This window comes from Lissotriton vulgaris, unplaced genomic scaffold, assembly GCF_964263255.1.
Source record: "Lissotriton vulgaris unplaced genomic scaffold, aLisVul1.2 SCAFFOLD_1608, whole genome shotgun sequence".
Lineage (NCBI taxonomy): Eukaryota > Metazoa > Chordata > Amphibia > Caudata > Salamandridae > Lissotriton > Lissotriton vulgaris.
Window position 1 is genome coordinate 489,415 of NW_028255272.1, and position 26,075 is coordinate 515,489.

At 43.9% G+C, this 26,075-nt stretch overlaps 1 long non-coding RNA gene across 1 annotated transcript in view; it reads left to right on the forward strand.

Annotated features, from left to right (window-relative positions):
- Positions 1 to 7,813: 7,813 nt before the first annotated feature.
- The window catches only part of LOC147659182 (uncharacterized), a gene marked incomplete at its 3' end in the record, with an annotated part of 75,223 nt that continues 56,961 nt past the window's right edge, over positions 7,814 to 26,075 (forward strand). Inside the window, exons 1-3 of the long non-coding RNA XR_015307301.1 lie at positions 7,814 to 8,002; positions 8,367 to 8,430; positions 20,873 to 20,912. This is a non-coding gene — a long non-coding RNA (uncharacterized LOC147659182). The remainder of the gene's footprint in view (positions 8,003 to 8,366; positions 8,431 to 20,872; positions 20,913 to 26,075) is intronic.

Sequence of the window (26,075 nt, forward strand, 5' to 3'; positions counted from 1 at the left end):
GGTCAACCATATAGAAGATAGTGACGACACTATTAAAGAATTGGAGTTGGCATATTCCCACGAAATTTTTGCCGAGAAAGTAATTATACAACAGATGGATTATCCTAGGCGAATTTCAACACGGCTAACTGAAGAATATATAGAAAAGTTAACCAGGCTCCAACAAAACATACCTTTAGGATGTGCAACTGGTCTAGATCTGGCCTGGTATATTGATAAGATAAACCAAGTGGTACAAAACATCAAGGTTGAACTTAGAACAGACCTAAATGCCAGAAAGAGTAATCAAAACACACAGGTTAAGAAAGGTAACTGGTCTAATACAGACTGTCTAAATAAGAAAAGAGAACTAAGGAGAGAACAGCGCAGTCTGCGTAAAAAATTTGATAAGGCTAGAGCAGAAAACCTCGCCAAATTAAAGAAAGACTATATCATGCTTCTTAATAGCACAAGAAGAGCCCATAAGGATATTTGTTGGGGGCAATTGCTGGAAGCAAATAGAATCCAAGAACATACGGCTGTTCTGGAATCTAGTCCAATCAGTATCAGAGGCCTCAGCTGCTTCAATGATCTGTGTGGTAGAAGAGGGTGCTTGGGAGGTTTACCTGAAAGAACTATACCCAGCGGGAAGATAAATTGAAGAGGAAGCGCAGGGGGACTGGAGAGGTCTAGTAGACGATCTAAAACCTGACTTCTCAGTAGAAAATGTATTTAATAAGGTAAAGACCCTTAACTTAACTAGAGCTGCTGGCCCAGATAACCTGCCAGCCCTGATAATTAAGTCACGGACACCTTGGTGGGCTGAATTTTTCTCCAACATGTTTGCAGTAATCCTAGAATTAGGGATAATACCTAGCAATTGCAAGGGTGCGATAATTATACTGATCCATAAAAAAGGGGACATCAATGCACCAAGGAATTATAGATTAATTAATCTACTCGATATTGCAGAAAAAAAATTTGGCAAGATAATATTAGGTAGGTTAAAGATTTGGGCAGAAGAGAGAGTAATTATCCCAGTGGAACAAGGTGGCTTCAAAGAAGGCCACTCCACAATAGATCACTGCTTCGCCCTATGGGCCCTGGCCCGGAAATCGATAGAACAAAATGGGAAACAACATTGTTGTTTTGTTGATTTTCGGGCAGCGTTTGACCCTGTGGATCGTAATAAACTTTGGGAAGATATGTTAAAATATGGAATACCGGATGGCTTGTTGATGATCCTAAAAGAGCTTCATAGTGGGAATTGGGCCCAGGTCATTAGAGATACGCACGGGGCACTAACTCATACGATATTAGTAGGGAATGGTCTTAGACAGGGGTGCGTCTTGGCACCCCTGTTATTTTCAATCTTTTTGGCAGATCTTCCAGCGGCACTTGAAGTGGAAAGAATTGCAAGTCCAAGAATGAATGGGCATAAAGTGCCCCGCCTTTTATACGCTGACGACCTAGTGTTCCTGGACCAAACTGAAATAGGACTCCAAAGGAAACGAACTGTTTTTAAACACTATTGTGATAGGAAAATACTGACTGTAAATATGGAAAAAACTACGGTTTTATGTTTTGGGAAGAGTAAGAAGAATTTCAATTGGTTTTTGGGTGATGACAAACTAGAGGCAGTTAAGGAATATAGATACCTAGGCCTCTGGTTTGATAGTGCGCTAAAATGGCGCACCCATTTGGAGGCTCAAAAAGCAAAAGCTTTTTCATCCACATGTGGGCTAAAAAAGTTTAATAAAGAATATGGAGACATGACACACAAACCAATGATAAAGGCATTTGAAGCAATGATCCCCCCCCCCCCAAGTATTGTATGGGGCAGAAGTGTTATACTTGAGCGGTAAACATGAGTGGGATCAAGTAGGGGGAAAAATGTTAAAAATGTTATTGTCTTTACCTAATTGTACAATGGTTCAAGCAATTAGAATGGAACTAGGGTTAACTTCTTGGAGTGTACAATCCCAAATGGCCCTGGTAAGATTTTGGAAGCACCAAGACCCAGGAGTGACACCTAAGGTCTCACAATGGTGTGGAGAGGAAATCCAACTAAGTAATCTCGGCTGGGCAAAGGATGTTAGAAAAACTCTCGAGAAAGTATCAGGGCGCCTTAATGTGAGGTTTACCCAGAACGCCCTGATAGGCGACTTTACAACAAGAACACTTAGGGAAGAAGGCCAGTCGTTCTCAAGGGCACAGGACCTAGATTACATGTTGGGGAATAAAACTGTCCAGTGGTTAAAGAACTCCTGGGTAAATGAAGGTTGGTTCCCGTATCTGGATATATTGCCTAACCAAGGGCTAAGACATGAAATACTAAGGTTCCGGGTTGGGGTTAACCTCTGGAAGATAGACGGGAAATTAAAGTCCGTACTGATTGGCCCAGAAGGTAATTGTAACTGTGGGCGTGGCCTAAGAAATGATATGTTGCACATATTGCTTGATTGCACATTTGTACATGATTTAAGGAAATTGTTTTTATGTCCTATATTCCTATCACATAAGATAATTTCACATGTCCAGGCGATATGCTTACTTACAGATATGCATTCATTAGAAATTGCAATTGGATTGGGTAAATTCCTGAAGGCCATAAAAGATTTTGGAAGGGAGCTATCGAAGGAGGGACACTGATTTTAAGTCCTTTTAAGCCTTTTTATAAAGTCTAAATCTGTCTTTTTATTCCTCTAGATATGTGAGAACTTCCGTAAAATTTGGGTTTAATGAACTGTATGTCCGAGGGTGCCACCTTCTTTTAACCTTGTTTTAACATGTATTGAATTTTAACAATTTATGATGTAGAAGAATTTTGTCTGTTCGTACTTTTTGGATTTTTGATTGCGTTTTGTTTTGTATTGTTTAAAAGACCATGATCTAAATAAACAAGTTTCTCTCTCTCTCTCTCTCTCACTAATTGCAATTTTCTAACCACCATTAAGCCAGCCCCAGAAGCAACACTTCAGCCCCACAATCATCACACATCATTAACATAATCTCCCGCAGATTGCTCCACTCCTGCTGGCATATGAATTTCGAGTGCGGCAATGCAGTCCTCAATGAGCGCTGCTGCTGGGTCCACAAGGTGTTACCTGGGCTAAGCCTTGGGTGCAGCCGCACCCTAGCGCCCATTGTAGTTGTAGACAACTCTTCACCCTACAAACCACTCACCACATCCCTGCATACCCCTTGTGGGCTGATTGACTGGTAAATGTGTGTACAATAAAGTTTTGGTGTTTTTGTTTTTTGCTTTTTACTGTCTGTGCATACTCTCTCTATAGCGAACCCTTCTGCCTTCACATCCTTTTGGAAACTGGTCACTAAGAGAATAATATGTGGTATGTTTTGTGTAGCTCCCACAAGGTTTACTTACCCAGAAGTTCTTCTATATTTGATTAAATGACAAAAACATATTTTCCTCATATTTCTGTGTGGAAAAGTTATGGGATAACTTGCCCGGCACAAATTTCCTACCACTAAGCATTCCTCTAGGTCTCTCAAAAAAAGCAACCTCACTTGTGTGGGTGGGCCAAGTGCCCACAACAGGAAAGGGCCCAAAATGTATTATGGAGACATCAAAATGTTCTATGACAAAACAACCTAGTTTTGCAATGGGGCAAACTGCGTTCCTTGTCCTGGGCTCGGCAAACATCTAGGGAAACCTACCAAACTCAGACAGTTCTGAATATTAGACACATGAGGAAGTCCATGGTGGTGTGACTTGCATGAAACCTCCAAAGTTCTCACCCAGAGTCCCCTGCAAACCTCAAATTTAAATAAAAGGCACATTTTCCTCACATTTCTGTGTGGAAAAATTGTGGGATCAACGTGTCAGTACAAGATGTCCTACAAGGCAGCGTTTACCCTAATCTCCTGATAAAAATGCTATGACACTTGTGTGGGCAGGCCAAGTGCCCATGACAGGGAAGGGCCCAAAACACTTTATGGAGACATCACAATAATCTATTATCTAAACTAAAAATGCAGGTGCCCCCCTTGCAACACCAGGTGGTTTTGTAATATGTAATTTTGCATGTCCTCACAATATGTTTTGGGCCTTTCTCTGTCCCGTGGACTTGACAACCCACACAAGTGAAGTTCTGTGTTTCTGAGGAGACTTGGAGGAATGCTGGGTGCTTGGACATTTATGGTGGTGTGTGTTTAGTGAAAGTTTGAGAGTTGCAAAGGATTCTGGGTAAAAAAAAACATGGTGAGTGCCACATAAGTCACCCCCTCCCTGGACTCCCCTGGGTGTCTTGTTTTCAAAAAGGGGCTGATTTGGAGTGTTTCCCTAGATACCACCTGAGCTGGGACCAAAAATCCACAGCTACCCACATTGCAAAAAACGCTTTGCTTCTCACAGGAAAAATGTGATGTTTCTATGTTGTGTTTGGCGCCCTCTTCCTGTCCGGGTACTTGGCCTACCCACACAAGTGAGGTGCCGTTTTTCGCTAGATACTTGGGGAAAAACTGAGTGGTATGAAATTTGTGGTTCCATGCAGACTCCAAAACTTTTCTTCACAGAAATGCAAGGGAAATGCAGTTCTTCTAGGCAAAATTTGAACTTTGCAAAGCGTTTGGGGTACAAAAAAAACCTGGTGAGAGCTATGCAAGTCATTTTTCAGTGGAAAAATGTGATGTGTCAAGCTGTGTGGTAGAAAATGTGTGGGTCCCCGCAGATTACAAGAGATTTTTCTCACATAAATGATAGGAAAATGTGTTTTTTTACGCAAAGTTTGAGATTTGCAAGGGGTTCTAGGTAAACCAACCTGGTGAGTGCCACACAATTCACCCCAACCTTGACACCCACAGGTGTCTAGTTTTCAAAGATGTTCTGGTTTCACAGGTTTCTCTAGGTGGCAGCTGATGCGGTGGTCCAAAATCTTGAAGGATCTACACAAATTTCAGCTTGTCTGTTTTTCAGAAATGTATAGGACCATCAATTTTACATCAGTTTCCACCACACAACCACAAATTAGAATGAGGTTGAAAGCACAAAAATAGGAAACTTTTGCTGTCTCCCAGCTAAATGCCAAAACAGTGTTACATTTTTTTTCTCGGATTTGTCTGCCTGTTCCTGAAAGTTGAAAAGATGGTGATTTCAGCATCACAAACTTTTTGTTGATGCCATTTGCAGGGGAAAAACAGTTTGTTCTGCAGCACTTTTTTTTCCCATTTCCCCCACCCAAAAATAATGTAGCTATATTTTGCCTGATTTCTTGGTCCCCTCCATGGCAAACCACAAATCCTTGGTTTCTTTAGAATCAACAGCATGTTCGGAAAAAAGGACACACATTATATATGGATAGCTCATGTGGACAAAATGTTATGGAAACCTGAGAGTGAAATACCCCAAATAGCCAAAAAAAGGCTTAGCAGTGGGGCAGGGGAGGAGACCTAGCAGCAAAAGGGTTAAAGCATATATATCATAGTGTGTATACATCATGCGAGTCGCCCCCCCCAAAACATGTGACCACATAAAAGACATGAAGCAGGTTGTTGTTGTTCACTGCGTAGTCTTTTATTAAATCTTAAAGCAGTGTAATCCTTTATTCATTTTTTATTAAGGTACTTGACCATTTTCTTCAAGGCAAATATATACACAATATTATTTACAATCCAATCATAGCCATACTTCTTCGTCATGGCCCCCTATGCTTGTTGTGCCAGCAGGCCCCAACTCGCACTGTTTCAGTTGTAACTTTACGTGCTAGTCCTCCTCCCAGAGAGAGGCACTACCACCGGGTCACTGCTTTTGCCTTGGCCCCACCGTACCAGGGTATACCCCCTCCAATGTTCTTAGAAATACACACATCAGCATCTTGGGTAAGGCAGGAGAGTCTAGGACCACCAGGAGGTCAGTCCCCCCTCCCCCCAGCCCAGAGCCCCACAATGAATGCTTGCCCTGTCCAGGGTCAGCCAGTCCATGCCAAAAAGGAAGTCCACACGCTTTTCTTGTCTGTGACCCCGCCATTCTCATCCTTATTTGCAGGGATGGGTAAGTGGGTAACTCATCGCTGGTCTGCTGCCACCAGAGCTGCTTAGAGAGGACAACGAGGAGTAATTCTGCCTCTTCCACTGCCTTTATACCCCCGGAGGAGAAGAGGTCAACCCTGTCTCTCTGATGACGTTGCGCTTGCGTGGGGCACGCCTTACTTTCTATCTCTTCTACCTTGTCTCCTCCCTGTTCCCTTTCTACTCCCACTGCCTCCTTGAAGACAGCCATGCTGGCTCCCGCTCGAGATGCCACTAAGTGCGCCACACCCCTAGGTGCGGGTGGCGCCGCTCAAGGTGTGCATACATCGTGCGAGTCTCCCCCCCCAAAACATGTTGCCACATAAAAGACATGAAGCAGGTTGTTGTCGTTCACTGCGTAGTCTTTTATTAAATCTTAAAGCAGGGTAATCCTTTATTCATTTTTGATGAAGGTACTTGACCATTTTCTTCAAGGCAAAGGTATACACAATATTATTTACAATCCAATCATGGCCATACCTCTTCGTCATGGCCCCTGTGCTTGTTGTGCCAGCAGGCCCCGACTCGCACTCTTTCAGTTGTAACTTTCTGTGCTAGTCCTCCTCCCAGAGAGAGGCACTACCACTGGGGTACTGCTTCCGCCTTGGCCCCACAGTACCAGGATATATTGCCTCCAATGTTCATAGACATACACACCGGCATCCTGTGTAGGGCAGGAGAGTCCAGGACCAGCAGCAGGTCAGTCCCCCCTCCTGCCAGTCCAGAGCCCCACATTGAATGCTTGCCCTGTCTAGGGTCAGCCAGTCCAAGCCAAAAAGGAAGTCCACACCCTTTTCTTGCCTGTGACCCCACCACAGGGCGAGGAGCTTACTGGTGATCTCGCCCTCCCCCCATCCTATATCATGCTTAACTGCTTGGGTGCCACCCCTACAATACTCACCAGTTCAGGTATGACAAGGAAAACTGCTGCCCGCGGTCAGCACCCCTCTTACCAGCTACCAACTACTTACCGGCCGTTGGCAACTACTAGACCCCCAACCGGTGCCTCCTAGGAGCCGCTTAACACACCATCCGTCATGATGCCTATGCTGTGGCCAAACTCCAGGCACCCCCCATCCTACCAGGGAACTCCAGGGTAACACAGGTAGGGCTGACAAGACTACGACTCCAGCAAGTTGGTCTTCGACTCCTCCAACTGGACCTCTCACTGGTGCCCTCAATCATGCCTCTGTTTTTGTATCGGATAGCCCACCTATGATTCTCCGCCTATGCACCATGCCAGAACCTGGCAGAACTGTGCCGGTGGCCTCTCCATCCCCCCAACGGGATGAGCTGTCTGCCTAAAACATGGCCCTCCGTAAGCTCTCAATGAGCCTCAAAACCTGGAAATCTTCCTTTTTTATGATCCTCCCAGGTTACAGTGTCTGCCCGCCCAATGATAATGCAATGCAGAGTGTCTGACAAATCCCGCCCTTGCGGTGAGGCCCGTAAATGATGTCTCCCTAATGCCTTCCCCACAACCACTGCTGAAGAACACGGCCCGCTGTGGGACCCAAAAGGCCGATTCAACCTAACTGCTCAAGACGCCCCTAGGTGTGGGTGGCGCCGCTCAATGGTATCAATGTGAGTCCTAAAGTAGCTCTAAGCAATCTCTTTGGCATTTAAAATGTTTGTTGCTCATTCTTTTGAGAACTAGAATTACTTCTTGTAACCTCGCCCTTTAGGCACAGGTAAATTGATTCAGAGGGAGGGGTCAGCCTCCTGTTTATCTGACGCACCTGGCTTTCCTTGTTGTACTTAGAAATTGCTTTTGGATCATAGTTGCTCTCAGAACATCCCCGGGCAAGAAAAGGTGACAGCCTGCTCCCTGACTCCACGGCGCATCGAGGTTTTGTATCCGAAAATCTTTAGCTTTAGTTGAGTGTTGACGCTCGTCACACGTCCATCCTGGGTGGAAGATTATCGGACTGTATTGCCTAAGGTGCTGGTGGGTGAAACACAACGGCACAGCTGTTTATTTTTTCATGGCCAAGTAAGTAATTCAACAGTTCGAACCGGCTTGTTTTTTATCCATTTGTATGCACAGCTCCCTTTAATAACCAGTTCCACTGAAAACATTGTAAAAAAAAAAAAGATTCCTCTCATGTCTCAGAACGCTGCATACCTCGTTCCAGCTCACTGCTGGTGTTTGGATAGATGCAAAGCGAGGGGTGCTGATGGTGACAGATCAAAAAAAGTGTACGTGTTGTTATATGAACTAAAACAAGGGAGTGGTGTAAAATATGTAATGGTAAAATGTTCTTTACGACCCAACTAGATCAACAACACGGCACTTATATAACTGTGATTATGATACTCTTGCATCCTTTTACTTTCACTACTTTCTTTGTTATCAGTTTAGCAGCCCAAGAAGTAAGCCCCAGCCATGGGCTACCAGAAACAGAATGTGCTGGTCAGAAAGTAAGTGCTGTAGTGTTTACCTTTCATAGGTTACTTGCGTTACAATGTTTTAATCAAAAAAAAAATTCTTCACAACATCATGGTATGACTGAACTCTGATGTGAGCTGGGACGTTTTTTTCAGCGCCAAGATGCCTATGGGTGAACGTGCGCTTTACAAATACACCTTATTTTGGGATATAGGGGTTGGCGAAATTTATGTTGTGTCTGCAGAATAGAAGTTTATGTTTTGAACATGTTGCTTAATTCTTTATCTGGGAAGGTTGAAACACAAAATACTTCTTTGAAGAGCGGATTTTGAAATGTGTGTAGGGCGGGCGTTCTCAGCTGAGAAATCGCATCTGCTGATTTGACATTTGTTGTGGAAAAACACAGAGGAAATCTTCCAAAGTTGAAGTATGCAAAAAGTGAGCAATTAAGAACTGCCTCACAAAAATTCTAGAAGTATGAGCAAATAAAATCCTGTAACTTGACACTTCCGGAGTACTATTGATGTGTTCTCATTACAGAAATTGCTTCAAAAGAACGTATGATTATTCAAATGAACACTTCAAGATATGCATCTTTGGGGATACTTCATAGTCCCCGTTTGGTAAATACTCAATTTGAAAGATTTTTTTTCAAAAGATAAAACTATAAAGCTTAAAAAATAGCTTTTTAACAAGTCCCCTTTAGCACATTGCAAGTAATATTATACTTGAAACTCCATCTGTTATAGCACGTGGGCCTTATAAATACATGTAATTTACAAGGGCCCTCCCGTCCTGTGCGCCACTTTCAACTATTCCTGGCTTTGTTCTGCTACAAGTAGGGCGCCTGTTGTGGCCTGTAGTTAACATTTAGATATGGTAAAAAGGTTCAGTGACATAATGTCGAGAATACAAATATCGACATACATAAATATTGTGTCCAAAACATCTATCACAAAAATATTGTTTTTCTATACATATAAAGGTAAGTACTGAAATATCGGGAACAAAACATTGTTTCACACTAATATCGTTATAAAAAACACAAATATTGATTTTGAATAGAAATATATAGGTTAAAATAGTAAATATGAAATATTTTAATATACAAAATAACTATAATGTGAAATACATACATTTAGGTAACATTTTATACTATATATAAATATATACTTACATAAACATTCACACATAAATCTATATATATATATTTGTATATTTATATATCCATATATATATATATATTCACTGACAAAACCATAGGTCATAGACCATATATAGTTAGGAATTAGCATTTACAAAACCTTGAAAATTCACTGAAAAAACCATAGGTTATAGACCATATATAGTTAGGGATTAGCATTCACAAAACCTTATTTAACTTGCACAAAACCAATGAAATTCCATATATAGTTAGTTGCACTAACCATATATCGCGCACCCGCAATCCACTGCTGATCATGTCACATATTACATCATTCATGACATGGTCAGTGACATCACTGATGACATCACTGATGACATCTCAAATGACATCACTGATGACATCACTGATGACATCTCAAATGACATTACTGATGACATCACTGATGACATCTCATTTGACATTACTGATCACATCACTGATGACATAATTCATGTGATAATACGATGAACCTCTTCAGACTCTAATATAACCTTAGATACACTCAGTGTAAACAGACACTCACAGACTGTCACTCATCCATGGAGTTACTCACACACCTAGTCAGTCATGCAAAGAATCAATCACACCTCCATTTCCTCAACTCTACAGTTATACACACCTTACTTATTCAAACATATACTAACACATATTTACTCTCTTATACAATCCCTGATACAAGTTCACAATGATCCATACAGCCACTCACACATTCACTGGCTCTTATGCACAGTTATTTATATATGTCAACTCTCACATGTACTGTGTTTTACATATGTACTTACTTTGACATGTAGCACTGAGATATCCATTCACTCACCAATACACTCATGCACACAGTCAACCGCCCATACAGCTGTTTCCACATGCACTTTTGAACCCATACATCTAGTAAATCAACTGCTCACACATCTATGCACAGAGTCATACACCTCCCAGCCACCCACACACACACTCAGTCTCCCATACAAATACTTGGGCAACCAATCAATAACCCATATAGTTACTCATATAGCTACTGATCAACACATGCAGCAGTTTACAGAACAACAGACATAATGATGCACAAATTAAGACAGTTTAGTCACTAGCCCATGCACTCAGTGAGACACATTTAATCACTCACTCATACAGTCAGTCATGCACCTACTAAATCCTTCATCCAGACACTTATACATCCACTCATTCTTCAATATGTAAGACATAATTTAACTTTACAGAAACATACAGTCACTGGATGTTGTCATCAGTGATGTCATCAGTGATGTCATTTGAGATGTCATCAGTGATGTCATCAGTGATGTCACTGACCATGTCATGAATGATGTAATATGTGACATGATCAGCAGTGGATTGCGGGTGCGCGATATATAGTTAGTGCAACTAACTATATATGGAATTTCATTGGTTTTGTGCAAGTAAAATAAGGTTTTGTGAATGCTAATCCCTAACTATATATGGTCTATAACCTATGGTTTTTTCAGTGAATTTTCAAGGTTTTGTAAATGCTAATTCCTAACTATATATGGTCTATAACCTATGGTTTTTTCAGTGAATTTCAATGGTTTTTTAATAGCAAATATCAAAAGCTTTAAAATGTCAAGTACGTGGTAGGTAAAAACATTTTCGTGTTTATGCACGCTGATGTGCTTTGAACGCTGCCCCCCCCTCTTTTCTTTTAGGAGTATTCTCTCTTTGCAGATAGTGAAGGGTAGGTAACGCAGGCCTTTGCCCCCGTTGTAATCCATCGTGCCTGCTTCCCTCTCCATTTGATTGATTGTTATCCAAGCATTTACTGTTTTGGAATTGGTTCTCTTGCTGCCTGCGGTGCCTCCCTGAGCCGCTTGACGGAGGCCCCCGAGGGGCGGTGTGGTGGCGCGGACTGGGAGGGGGCGCTTGGCTCCTGCCCCCTTCCCAAGTCTCGCTCGGCCAGCTGAGTTGCGCCCACTCTTGTGGCCTACGACATGGAGAGGCCGGGGCGTTGACTAGGCGGGGCCTCCGGCCGCAACCACAGCGCCAACGATTGCTGCTGACGGAGGGGAGCCTTGCCGGTGAGAGCCACTGATCTGAAGAACCGCTGCCTGCGTTGCCTCCCTGAACCGCTTGACGGAGGCCCCCGAGGGGCGGTGTGGTGGCGCGGACTGGGAGGGGGCGCTTGGCTCCTGCCCCCTCCCCAAGTCTCGCTCGGCCAGCTGAGTTGCGCCCACTCTTGCGGCCCACGACATGGAGAGGCCGGGGTGTTGACTAGGCGGGGCCTCCGGCCGCAACCACTGCGCCAACGATTGCTGCTGACGGAGGGGAGCCTTGCCGGTGAGAGCCACTGATCTGAAGAACCGCTGCCTGCGGTGCCTCCCTGAACCGCTTGACGGAGGCCCCCGAGGGGCGGTGTGGTGGCGCGGACTGGGAGGGGGCGCTTGGCTCCTGCCCCCTCCCCAAGTCTCGCTCGGCCAGCTGAGTTGCGCCCACTCTTGCGGCCCACGACATGGAGAGGCCGGGGTGTTGACTAGGCGGGGCCTCCGGCCGCAACCACAGCGCCAACGATTGCTGCTGACGGAGGGGAGCCTTGCCGGTGAGAGCCACTGATCTGAAGAACCGCTGCCTGCGGTGCCTCCCTGAACCGCTTGACGGAGGCCCCCGAGGGGCGGTGTGGTGGCGCGGACTGGGAGGGGGCGCTTGGCTCCTGCCCCCTCCCCAAGTCTCGCTCGGCCAGCTGAGTTGCGCCCACTCTTGCGGCCCACGACATGGAGAGGCCGGGGTGTTGACTAGGCGGGGCCTCCGGCCGCAACCACTGCGCCAACGATTGCTGCTGACGGAGGGGAGCCTTGCTGGTGAGAGCCACTGATCTGAAGAACCGCTGCCTGCGGTGCCTCCCTGAAGAGCTTGACGGAGGCCCCCGAGGAGCAGTGTGGTGGAGCGGACTGGGAGGGGGCGCTTGGCTCCTGCCCCCTCCCCAAGTCTTGTTGCCTTGGTGTGGCCTAAGATCGCCCCCGACATAGGCGGCCGGCTCCCGGGGTCCGGCGTAACTTTTTTCCTTTTTGTGGCTCTTCCTTTCTGCACCTTGTCCCACAATCCGTTTAACCTGAAGATACGTCCTGCGGTGCCCTCGCAATGCGGCCTGGTCCCTGAATGTGTGCAGGGGGACGGTATTCCTCGCTCGGCCAGCTGATTTGCGCCCACTCTTGCGGCCTACGACATGGAGAGGCCGGGGCGTTGACTAGGCGGGGCCTCCGGCCGCAACCACAGCGCCAACGATTGCTGCTGACGGAGGGGAGCCTTGCCGGTGAGAGCCACTGATCTGAAGAACCGCTGCCTGCGGTGCCTCCCTGAAGAGCTTGACGGAGGCCCCCGAGGGGCGGTGTGGTGGCGCGGACTGGGAGGGGGTGCTTGGCTCCTGCCCCCTCCCCAAGTCTTGTTGCCCTGGTGTGGCCTAAGATCGCCCCCGACATAGGCGGCCGGCTCCCGGGGTCCGGCGGAACTTTTTTCCTTTTTGTGGCTCTTCCTTTCTGCACCTTGTCCCACAATCCGTTTGACCTGGAGACACGTCTTGCGGCCTGGTCCCTGAATGTGTGCAGGGGGACGGTATTGATTGGATCAAGATGGCGGCTTCACACAAAGCTGACTCAAGTGTTGCTGCTGATGCTATGCAGACAAAAACTAGTTTTCAGTTTGTACATTCTTCAGGATTTTTCCATCCAAGGCTGGTTGAGAGTTTGTAGAACGATGGCTTCAGATTTTCAACATACTACTCTTCAACATTCTTCATAAATGTAACAATGTGAGACTCACTAGGAGAACGGCCGTTTGTCTTTCCTTTCAAAATGCTGCCAACAATATTTTCTGAATGGAAGACACCATCTTGTAGCATAAAGGGCTGCATCAAGGGTGGTATTGCCCAGAATGTCTTGTTTTCTAGTGCTCGTAATGACGAAGCCAGAACTGCTGAAAGGGATTCTGGTCCTGCCGCTACTTATTGGAGACAATGAACTATACTCTGGACCTGCCTGGCCTCGACCAAAATGGCGCCAGTATGGGAGCTACTTGCAACTCCTTATGACGTTCTAGTTACTTAGCCTTGACGTTATGGGGGATGTATGCGGTCTTTGTGCACATGGCGGGCGGGGAAGGGTACTGACTGGGAATACGGATAACCCTATTGATGTCGATTTTTCATTATTGATTATTGTATTAATAAAGCTTCGAAGTAATGTTACCCATGATACTCGCCCATGGTGTGCGTATGGACGATTTTATTGTAACTGATCCTGTTATACTTTCAATTAAAAAATCAACCTTCACTGATCCTGCAACCGTTTGTCACGTTTAGTTTTTTCAATTAAATGGCTCGCTTGTTACATACTCCTATACCCCTGGCTTTTGAAAGACACCATCTTGTAGAATAAAGGGCTGCGTCAAGGGTGGTATTGCCCAGAATGTCTTGTTTTCTAGTGCTCGTAATGACGAAGCCAGAACTGCCGAAAGGGATTCTGGTCCTGCCGCTACTTATTGGAGACATTGAACTATACTCTGGACCTGCCTGGCCTCGACCAAAATGGCGCCAGTATGGGAGCGACTTGCAACTCCTTATGACGTTCTAGTTACTTAGCCTTGACGTTATGGGGGATGTATGCGGTCTTTGTGCACATGGCGGGCGGGGAAGGGTACTGACTGGGAATACGGACAACCCTATTGATGTTGATTTTTCATTATTGATTATTGTATGAATAAAGCTTCGAAGTAATGTTACCCATGATACTCGCCCATGGTGTGCGTATGGACGATTTTATTGTAACTGATCCTGTTATACTTTCAATTAAAAAATCAACCTTCACTGATCCTGCAACCGTTTGTCACGTTTAGTTTTTTCAATTAAATGGCTCGCTTGTTACATACTCCTATACCCCTGGCTTTTGACACTTTCCTACGCGCGGTCTGTACTACCGCCCTCGGGCGATCTATGTAATGAACAGACTACCATTGTCGAAACACAAGGGAATGCATCTCAGAGAGATAGGTCAAGTACGTGGTAGATAAAAACATTTTCGTGTTTATGCACGCTGATGTGCTTTGAACGCTACCCCCCCCACCCCTCCTCATCATTTAGATTACCACCGCCCATTGCACAAAAGCGTACCGGGCGCTCCCCACGCAAAAAAAAACGATTTTTTTTTTTTTTTGCCTCACGGGGCCCTTTTAAAACCTCCACATCAAACCTAGGGGATCAGGGAGGATCTACTATGCCCCCTTATGGTCATTTCCCCCTTCGTTTTTGGCCTCCTCTTGTCTCTCGATCCTACCGAGAGACAAGATGGCGGCCGCTCCGGACTGTTAGAATGTTGACAGACACCGGAGAGCCAATCAGCTTCGCTTCGCGAAGTTCCATTACGCGTCAAGTACGCGAACCGGAGCGCTAACCGGAGCGCTGTCACAGATATATAAATTTTTTTTGAACGTTAATTTATCAAAATCCACTGGAGCACATATATTGAGACCTAGCAAAGGCACATCGGGCTAACAGTCCCTACAATTTTGCCAAGTTTTGTGCAAATCCATTCAGCCGTTCGAGCTAAAAGTGAGGCCAACCGCACTATGGAAATTAACATGGGAAAAACGCGTTTTGGGACCCCCCTTTTTTCTCGGCCCCCCCAAATTTCCAGGGGCTGCTCAGAAACAAAATGTGCCATTTTCCTGAACATTTCAGCCAATTCCGTCCCCAAACGCCAAAGTTATTAGACATAGAATTTTCAAAAATCCCATAGAGAAAAAATCCTAACTATATATACCTACTGGCGAACGCCAGTAGGTAATATATATATATATATATATATATATATATATATATATATATATATATATATATATATATATATATATATATATATATATATATATATATATATATATATATATATATATATAATATGTTACCCCAGTGGATCTTAGTGTTGCTCACAATTTTATGCCACAGTGGGTTGGTGCCATGTATTAGCCTGCTTCCTGCCAATATCATTGCCTTCAACAATAAAAACCACCAGTCCACGATGACATATAGTCGTAGTCAGCGGATCCGCTTTTATGCAAGCAACACGTAGACCCACTGGGGTAACACATTGCAGCACTGCAAATACCAGGATGCTCGGAGGCCCTTTGGGGGCGGGACATCAATCTGAATTTAAACGAGTGACTGCAATTCTGGCTATTGATTAGCTTTTGAAAGGTGCGCCCAGCACAATCCAGGAAAATGCGCAACATCTATAATATGCCCCCAGAGGGGTAAAATCTACTGGTGCCACTCCAGTTTTGCAACAGTAAGGAAAGCGTTGGATACTGGAGTTGTAAAACTTACTATTCCCACTTCACTCTGTGCAGTAGTAGAGAGAGAGTAGTTCACTTCTAATAAATAACATATTTGAACAATTCTATAAATTAACCATAAATATATAATTATTAATATAAAATTATGAGGCCTATTACGATGGATGTGGGAACGCCTCTGACCTTTGGTCGGAGGCTTTCCGACCCCAACGTCAGTTTCAATTCTGACAAGCTGATTATGTATCAGCCAGTCGGAATTGAAACTGTCTGGTAATTCCGGCTGTCTTCCGATAGGCTCCTTGAGCCCGTCTGCCAGTCGGAACCGGCTCCTAATATTCGTTTCCAAGAAGGCCTGTTCTATGGAAACCATGTCAGAAAGCGTGTTAGGGGCACCCAGCAGTGCCCCTTTGTATGTGCGGCCTCCGGTTTGGGGCCCAGGCTTGCACCTATGGTGCCACCGTGTTGATCCCTGCACCCTGTGGCAGGCACCGTGAGGTATAGAGATTAACAAAACCCCCCATTTCCCTATGAAAGCTGTATTACAGCCATAACGCATGCTCCCCTAGGGAAATGTCCGAATGCGAGCGTTTGGACACATCCTATTGAGGTGGGCGGGAATGCCGACTGGAGGTCGGTCGGGCCCGTTTACGCCGCCAGACCCTGTAATCGCCCCGTTTATGACTACATTTTAAAAAACTTTAGGCAAATTAGATAATTAAAAAAAAAATCATAATCATTATAAATTAAAACAAATATTATTAATTTAAATAAAATGGCACACTATATTCCTGCAAACATAAGACCCAAAAATTAAGATGTAGTTGAAATATAAAAAGTATAACACAATTAACATATTAAGTAATAAATAAACCAATTATTAGTAAATGAATAATGTTTAATTTATTTTAACTCAAATAACTTCCCATCCTATTCTCCTAAAAACACACTAAAACACACCTAATATATAACATAAAAAATAAAAATTTTAAATAATGTACAAAATTATCAGTTAATTTAATATTTCAATAAAAAATAATGAATTAGTAATTAATTATTACTTAGCTTTCTGCCCTATTCCTCAACAAACTAAACCACCCAGACCTAAAATGTAACAAATAATATAATTACACAATATACATAATTAAATATGAATTAAATATTTAATAATAAAATAATATTTTACTATAAATCAATTACACCTAATTAACTTTCCATCCTTTACCCCCTACAAATCCAACAACCCCCCCATAAATATATCTTGAAAAATATAATATTTACAAAATTTACATAATTAATTATAAAATAATTATACTTAATTAACTTCCCACCACTTACCCTTACAAACCCAACCACCTGTGCCTAAAAGATAACTTAAAAAATATTAGTTACACAATTTACATATTTAATTATCAAATAAATAATTAATATTAATTCAAATCAATTATGAATGCATTACAATTAATTAACTTTCCACCCTTTAAATCGTGAACAAAACAACCCACGCTTAAAAATATAATAATAAAACAATTTACATGATTAATTATCAATTAAATAATTAATATTAATTACAAATTAATTATTAATTAAATATAATTAATTAGCTTCCCACCCTGTTCCCCTACAAACCTCGAAACCCGCTATAACACTATAAATTTCAATTAACAATTGGTTTGAATCAAAAAATAAGAAAAAATTATAACCTACATTTAAAATCATTAAGAACAATTGTACATACATTTATAATATATTCAATTAAAATATAAACTAAAATACATAAAGATAATTAATAATTGATATTTTTTACAACCATATTTTTTAAAACAATAATAACATCACAGATATTTATGACAACAATGTTATTAACCTTAAAAATCGATATTTAAAAAGAAATATATATCTGCATCACAATATTAAAAACTCGATATTTGTGTGACTCGATATTTTTGACAGGATATTTTGTACGAATCCAATAATAGGATCTACTTCAAAGCTTTCTATATATTGAGAAGAAAGAGCCCTTTGTTTAATTTGCAACTGGACTCCTGCAGTTCAATATACTCAGACCTTCCAAAGAAAAACACTTGGAGATTGCAAAATATCCAAAAATGTCACTCACTGACAGATCAGTGCTTAATTTGAGACTGTAGTGGAAGCTGGCACTTTTTTCACTCCTCAGATATTTCCTGAGAGCAAGAGAGGGAAGAAAACACAAAGACAGAGAAGGACAAGGATGGAACAATCATCACCAAGGGAGAAAGCAGGAACCTGGAAGACGCCTGAAGTGGGTTCTAGACTAGGCAACCTGCTGATGTTTCATAGCATCTGCCCCTGGGCTTCTGAGCAGAGCTTCCATCACTTGCACTCTTCTGTTTACGTACTGTAATTAATTTACAATCTGAGGAAATTTAACAGCACTGCGTTGTTTTTAAAACAGCTCAACTCACTGGCTGCCTGTGAGCAAAGAATTGTGCTTAAGATGGCCTATGGGAATAACAGAATTTATAACAATGCTGGCCCTGAGTTTCTCTGCAAAAAAACAATCATATAGTCTTGCACGTACGCTAAGGTCACAATCTATGGTCATACATGTAGGGGCATATTTACAAGCCCCTTGCAGCGCTGGTGCATCACTTTTTGCAATGCACCGGAGGCGCACCTTGCTGCCCCATATTTACAAGGACACGTAAAGCCACAGTGCATGCTTTTTCATGTCCTTGTAAATATGGGCCCTTTAGACACATGACTTTGCCTAAAAGAGGTGTGCCATGGGTGTTGCTGTTGATGTTTCCCTAGCAACACCCATGGCTTCTGCCACATTTCCAGATTTATGAGAAATTGTAAACCTGAAAGTACGTCAGAATGCTAAGTCTCCCCAGGGAAGGCATAGGGAGGCGCCACAAGGAGAAAGGTTGTCATTTCTCTAGGTTTTTTCCCTCTTGCTATACGTTCTGCATTCTGCAGCACACATAGAAAGAGGAAATCACCTCTTGTGATTGTTTTTGTGCAGGAAGGTGTCCCTTCACACAAACAATCATCCGATAATGTAGGCACCCTTGCACCATGGTGCAGAGGTGCCTGCATTGGCACATGGCAGATAAATATTTGCCAGCGCAGGGGAGAGTAAAGGGATCCATCATTTTGTTGTAGATATAATGCATCTCTTTACTTCAGAATTAACGAAGTGTGGCGCAGCCAAATGGCTTGCGGCACTGCACTGTACTAATTCCTTGTAAATATGGCCAGTAATTCCTAAAACTCAGAACAATAAGGGCCTGATTACTAGTGCCCTAGAGGAATAAGTGGCATTTACAGCAACAAATAAAATCGGACACCCCAGAGTTCGTAATTTATCAAATGTGATAAATAGCAGCTGTTCAAATATTTTACCTTTAATGTGGAATAATGTGGGTTTTGGCGCTTGCTGCACCATGTCTCACTAAACATTGGGGGGCTTATTTACAAGCCCTTAGCGACACCGGTGGGTCACTTTTTATATTGGAAAAAGTGGCACACCAGCAGCGCAAGGGGCTTGTGAAGGCATTTCCCCCCTGCTAAATTGCGGAAGATTTGATCCGCCAAAATGTAATGGAGGGCGCACACATTATCGCATCCACTACTTTAGAAATATTGGAATTTGCTGTGGCACTGTTAATCAGGTTCTTCCGGCCCTGGAAAATGTCATATTGAATAGCATCTCTCCAAATGCCTGTCTTGAAATCAGCTCGATTTAGGCTTGAAAAAATTCTCCCAACTAGGATTTCCTGCTCGTAAGTGAGAGTACTCATGGTATGCTATGCTACTATTCTTAGTTTGTTTCGTACCACAAATTAGTGGGATATGTGGTACAATATGATCCAGGATAAGATATGTTTCAGAAGCACTAATAAACTACTTCAAAGTAATAGTCGCACTTTAAAAATAACCTTTTCAATGTAACTAATAATAATAATCCATAATGTTTCAATACATTCTTTGGTGGAAATTCTCACTTTACGTTTCTCTAGGTAGCTTGCAGCTGGACTCTTTACAAACTGAGGGTCTTATGTAGGTAATACGTGTTTTGCGATTCTCAAATTGTGATTTTTAGGGAATCGCAATTAGAGAATTGCAAAACGCAATGTAGGTAGGATTAGCAAAACATTTTGCGAATCCCACTTATTCCTTATTTGCGAATCGCAAATAGAGATTCGCAAATAAGGAATACCTACCCGTTCATTCCTATGGGCTAGAAGGCCCATAGGAATGAATAGGAAGACATTCTCAATTTGCGATTCTCAATTAGAGAATCGCAAATTGAGAATGCAATTTCAAGGTTGCAAGGGTGTCAATAGAACACCCTTTTGAACCCCTGAAATAAACATGTGTGCACATGTGGCACACATACATGCGCTAAGGGCATGTATGTGCGCCACATGGCACTTTGAAAAATGCAAAAAAGTGAATTTTTCAAAGATATCGCAAATTACCGCCAACCTGATGTTGGTGGTAATTTGCGATTCCTTAAGCCAAAATGGCACAACTTGGGTGCTTCCTACATTGCATTTAAGGAATTGCAATTTGGGATTCCTTAAATGCAATTGCAAAAAAAGGAATCGCACATTTTGCGATTCCTTATTTTGCAGGTGGATTTTTGTGTGCTACATAGCACACTGCCCAAATTGCGATCGCAAACGCTGCAATTCTGCGAATCATTTGCTTTTGCAATTGGGCTACCTACATAGGGCCCTGAGTCCTCTCTTTGCGAATACTGACACAATTACTATTAAACTTCAGAGGATGTGCAACTATCGTCATCCGCAAATGGCGCACACAGGGCAGGAATCTGCATGAACTGTTATTTGTAATGGGCTGGAAGCATTTATTTTCACTGTAGCAGTTGCCAGATGTTTTAATGTCTGTTAGGAATATTCTGCAACAATTTTCATCATTTTTAGTACCTGTTTCACATACTCTTTAAATAAAGATGTATTATTTTGCAGGCAGATGAACAGTCAACCCCAGAACAAACTCATCTGTCCGGTAAGGTCTTGCTTTATGTGTGATAATGTGCATCTGCCCTAGGTGTGGTGTCAGTCTATGTATGTCACCATGGAGGATTGTATTGTGCTATATTTCAGTACAGGAAGCCTCTTGGAACAAAGTCTGTCTGACTTCCCTTGTGCGAAATTGTGCTTTCTCATTAAATTCTATGGGGCAGATTTGCAAGCCCCTTGCGCCACTTTTGTGTCACTTTTAACATGGGAAAAGTGACGCAAAAGTGCAAGGGGCTTGGAAATCTGCCCCTATGAACATTTCAAGCATTATGCTTTCATAGGAAGATGTGATTTGCGGGGGGGTACCTCCCAACACTTTTTTTTAACTAGAGCCTGCACCTCTCATGAAAAGGTCATGGGAGACAGCAGAAGAAGACTGGTTCGAGTAGAAGAGTAATAGAGCACACCTGCCGTGTCCCAGACTATGCCCCCTCAGTTGGTGTGTTAGTGTGAAATAATACTTTAAAAATGGTGGATGGAATTGCCAGGACCGTAAAGTGGATCTCAGGTTTTCAGCGCTGAAAGTCATAGAATGCCAGCTTGAAGGCTTGGGTGCTACTGGCTAACCTCAATATGTGTTCTCTCATGCGTAGGCTCCTTTGTCAGCAGACCCTCAGACATCATATACTGTATATAGTATATATTGTATAGTTTTGTCAAAAAATACTTGTATGCTTCTGGGGTCTCACATCCAACAATTTGGTTGGTGCTCCAAGATCCAGTCATGTGCCAGTTTTAATATGTTGTGGCTACCGCCAGGACTACAGGATCTGGTAAACATTTTACAAGCTGTGCCTCGCCCTGGTACAGGTGCGAGTATTGCATCTATTTATGGGAAGCAGAATTTAATATCCTGTTGGCTTACACTGGTCTATGTCTTCTGTAAATGTTAATAAAACTTAACATCTTAAATACATTTGACTGAACATAGTGAGATCAACTAAGTTCCTTATAGGCACTTTAATAGAGCCACCAAATGCCTAAGAAGTTGTAACTTGCACGAAGCCCCAACCTTAATTATGATCATGAGCATAAACTACAAGGAAGGCTCAGCTGCTTTGAGCAAACATGTACAACATATTTTGACACACAAAGGAGTATATTTTCAAGAAAGGTGTGTTTTGGTGCAGCGGAGGTTTTTACTGCTGCTGTATGACACTTCGTAACACTGTGTTAGTATTGTGTTTACAACACAGCGCTACATGGTGTTAGGAAGATTTAGCCACTGAAAAAACTGATGCGGAAGTCAGCATCAAGTAGATTAAAAAAAATCACAATACAGTGCAAAAAGTGATGTTTGGCCAATTGGCTGCCAGAAAATACACGCTAGCCAGCCTAACATCACTTTTCTGCACCTAGCAGGGAAAAAACACAAAAACATTGCTAAGAGAAAAAACATTACCTAAAAGCACCTATGGAGCAGCCAGGAGGGATCACAGCACTGGACAACCCCACTACCAGACAGGATGACCAGCCTTAGTCCCAGGGGAAGAGGAAGAGGAAATGCAAGTTCAGGCAGGAGGAGAATGAAATCTTGATCACAGAGGTGATGGAGCACTAACACTAGCTTTTCATAAGCTCCAAAGTGCCAATGGGTAGTACGAAGGCCATATGGCTGTCCATAGAGAACAAGGTGAACAGTGTTGCTGATGTCAAGAGGACAGTGACGGAATGTAAGAAGTGCTGGCACGATGCCAAATGTAAAACTAAGGTGGAACTGGTGACAAATCTACAGGCAGCATTGCAGACCAGAGGTGGTAGTCCAGTGCCCCAGGAGGAGCAGGATCCCTTGAAGGAGCAGGTGACATCTCTGAGGAGTCGAGGCTTGAAGTTGTGGGACGGGACAGTGCTGACTATGACCAGCTACAACACCACCAGGGTAAATCGCAACAAAAGCCAATGTGGGGAACCACGATATGTTGTGCAGTCCAGGCAGCTCTGTCGCTGCACTCTGCGGCACTGTCTGCAGGACAAAAGGTGGCCACCTGGCTCATCCATGGCCAGACATGACATCAATGGAAGGCTCATGGGCATTTGGATCATATGTTGGCGTAGTGCAGCCTTGCAAGTCTTCTAGCTTTGCTATCCTACCTCAAAATGAAAGGTGCAGCAATGTTCAGTTTCTACAAGATAATGCACATTCCTGTTTTAACTATTCAAGGGTACCTGCATTTTTACTAGCCAGCTGAATGTACAACAGCAGAAAGGTAAGCACAGGGATGCATTGTATTGACGTTAACGCAGTGTAACCCTGCACTTTCATATTCACACAGCTTGGCTCAGCAAGATAGTTCATTGCGCTGCACCACGTGTCTCTGAAAGATGCTCCTCTGTCTCACCTGGGCCAATGCACATTAAACTAACCTACAAATTCCTAGCAAACAATTGGTATCTCACAGGAGAAAAAACAGACATGAGATGTGGGGTATATGTGGACCATGGGTAGTACCTACACATAGTGGCATTTCAAGACTCACATTCATACTTACCTACATCACACTACATGGTATGCAGCTGTTCTGGCATGTAGGCTTAGATCACACAGGTGTCAGCTGCCATAGTATGGACCACCTAAACCCCTCTCATCTACATATATATGACTGGGTGTGTGGGTGATTGCAAGTCCTATACACAAGTGGACCATCGGCCATATTCAAAGTGAAAAGGTGCAAGGCATCAATTCTCAGTATCCTTGTGAATACGGCACTTCCCTGTGTCTGTGGAATGACCCAGCGGGCGCAACTAAAATGCTTGCACCGCTGTGTTGTACCATTTCTATGTGAACATTCTCCTCGGTAGGTACATGTCACTATTCCCAGCACTCCTACCATCTAGGGTGCTGCCTGACCTATATCACTCTATAACAGCCTGCCATGTCAGCCCATTGGAGATGGCCATGCATAATGTAGGTGTCGTAGGCACATGGGAGTCAGTGTATATTCAGGCTCCCATCACTGTGTGGCAGTCAGTTGGCTGCCAGGACCAAATTTGGAACAACAACAGGGGGCATGTACACATACAAGTACATGAGTCGATTGAAAACGATGTGTGACACCCTGCAGATAACCAGCTCTGGTCATGAGGAAATAGCATGAGCGACAGTGATTAGAATCTGACTACTATGACAGAGCCCATACACTCAGAGTTGTCACACAGTGGTAGTGTTGACAATGCAGATATCCAGTCATCTGAAAGGGTAGTAGAGTGCTATTTATAATTCATACACTTAATAACAGTTGTCCTACGCATCAACGAGGAACTTTAAGTGTAATGTAGTGCACTTTGTTTGTCGCCTGCTTCAACCATGTCACCATGTAAAAGATATCACCAATTGCATTTCCCCATCTCATTACAGAGGATGAACTCTCACCTCCTGGCCAGCACCCTGTCCATGACATCAGTGATGATGGCCATGATGACATCCATCGACCATGACACCCTCCAACAACTCCTGGGCACAGATTACCTTCCAACAGACTGCAACAGGAGTCCAGCGGGAGCTTGCATATCAGGTGCGGCCGAGATGGAGACCCTGATGGCCACCCAAAGGGAGTCCATGGGTGCCTCTGTCTCAATAGGGATAACACTGCTCTCATCAGAGGCCCCTAGTATCCACTCCGTGTCCTTCAGTAGTCCCTGGCTGACATTGCTAGGGAAGGGTATGCCCAGACGTGGGTCCCGTGCTCACTACCCCACTGGAGTCAAGCTATCCTGGCTGATGAAGGCTGATAGTCAGAAACCGGTCCTAAGATGCTTGATTCCAGTCCAGGGAAGACATGGCTTGGCAGTTCGGTCTGGCCTGTCCCCATGAGGCACAGGGTCAAGACTGATTTGCATATTGCCATGTCTGAACTGGGGTGGCTTGGTGAGCAAAATAGCGATGGATTAAACACAGATCTGTGACTGGGGGTGAATGTTTTGCCATTGTGCAACATTCCGTCCATCATCTTGTGTGTTTTGCTGACATTGCTAGTGTCATGAGACAGAGGCATCAACAACTGCCCTGCCAAAGTGGCACCAGTGATGTGTCCAAAGAGATGGGGACAGTCAGAACAATCCTGGAGACCATGGAGCAGAATTAGGACTCCCACATGGCTGCCATGGCTACCTACCACCATGACATTGCTGCTGTGCAGATCCTCTTTGCTGCTGTGCTGCCTGATGTGTTGGCACAAATGAATGTTGCTCCAGGTACAGTATCCACATTTTCCTCCCCTGATGTGTGTTTGCCTCCCTCAGCTGCCTCTTCTACAATGCCCGGTACAAAAGGGGGTGGTGATGGACGGAGCATCTGAATCAATCAAACACTCACACCAAGTCAAAAGATCTGGGTTTAATCCATCACCGTTCTTTAGCCCACTCTGCCACCCCAGTTCAGACATGGCTATATGCAAATCAGTCTGACCCTGTGCCTCATGGGAACAGTCCAGCCCGAACTGCCAAGCCATGTCTTCCCTGGACCGGAAACAAGCTTCCGAGGACCGGTTTCTGGCATTCCAGCCGTCTTCAGCCCAGCTTGCTTGAATCCAGTGGCAAAGTGAGCAAGGGACTCATGTCTGAGCATACCCTGCCACACTTATGGCGGCTAAAAGCGGTACAAAAGGGGGTGGTGATGGACGGAGCATCTGAATCAATCAAACACTCACACCCAGTCAAAAGATCTGGGTTTAATCCATCACCGTTCTTTAGCCCACTCTGCCACCCCAGTTCAGACATGGCTATATGGAAATCAGTCTGACCCTGTGCCTCATGGGAACAGTCCAGCCCGAACTGCCAAGCCATGTCTTCCCTGGACCGGAAACAAGCTTCCGAGGACCGGTTTCTGGCATTCCAGCCGTCTTCAGCCCGGCTTGCTTGAATCCAGTGGCAAAGTGAGCAAGGGACTCACGTCTGAGCATACCCTGCCACACTTATGGCGGCCAAAAGCGGTACAAAAGGGGGTGGTGATGGACGGAGCATCTGAATCAATCAAACACTCACACCCAGTCAAAAGATCTGGGTTTAATCCATCACCGTTCTTTAGCCCACTCTGCCACCCCAGTTCAGACATGGCTATATGCAAATCAGTCTGACCCTGTGCCTCATGGGAACAGTCCAGCCCGAACTGCCAAGCCATGTCTTCCCTGGACCGTAAACAAGCTTCCGAGGA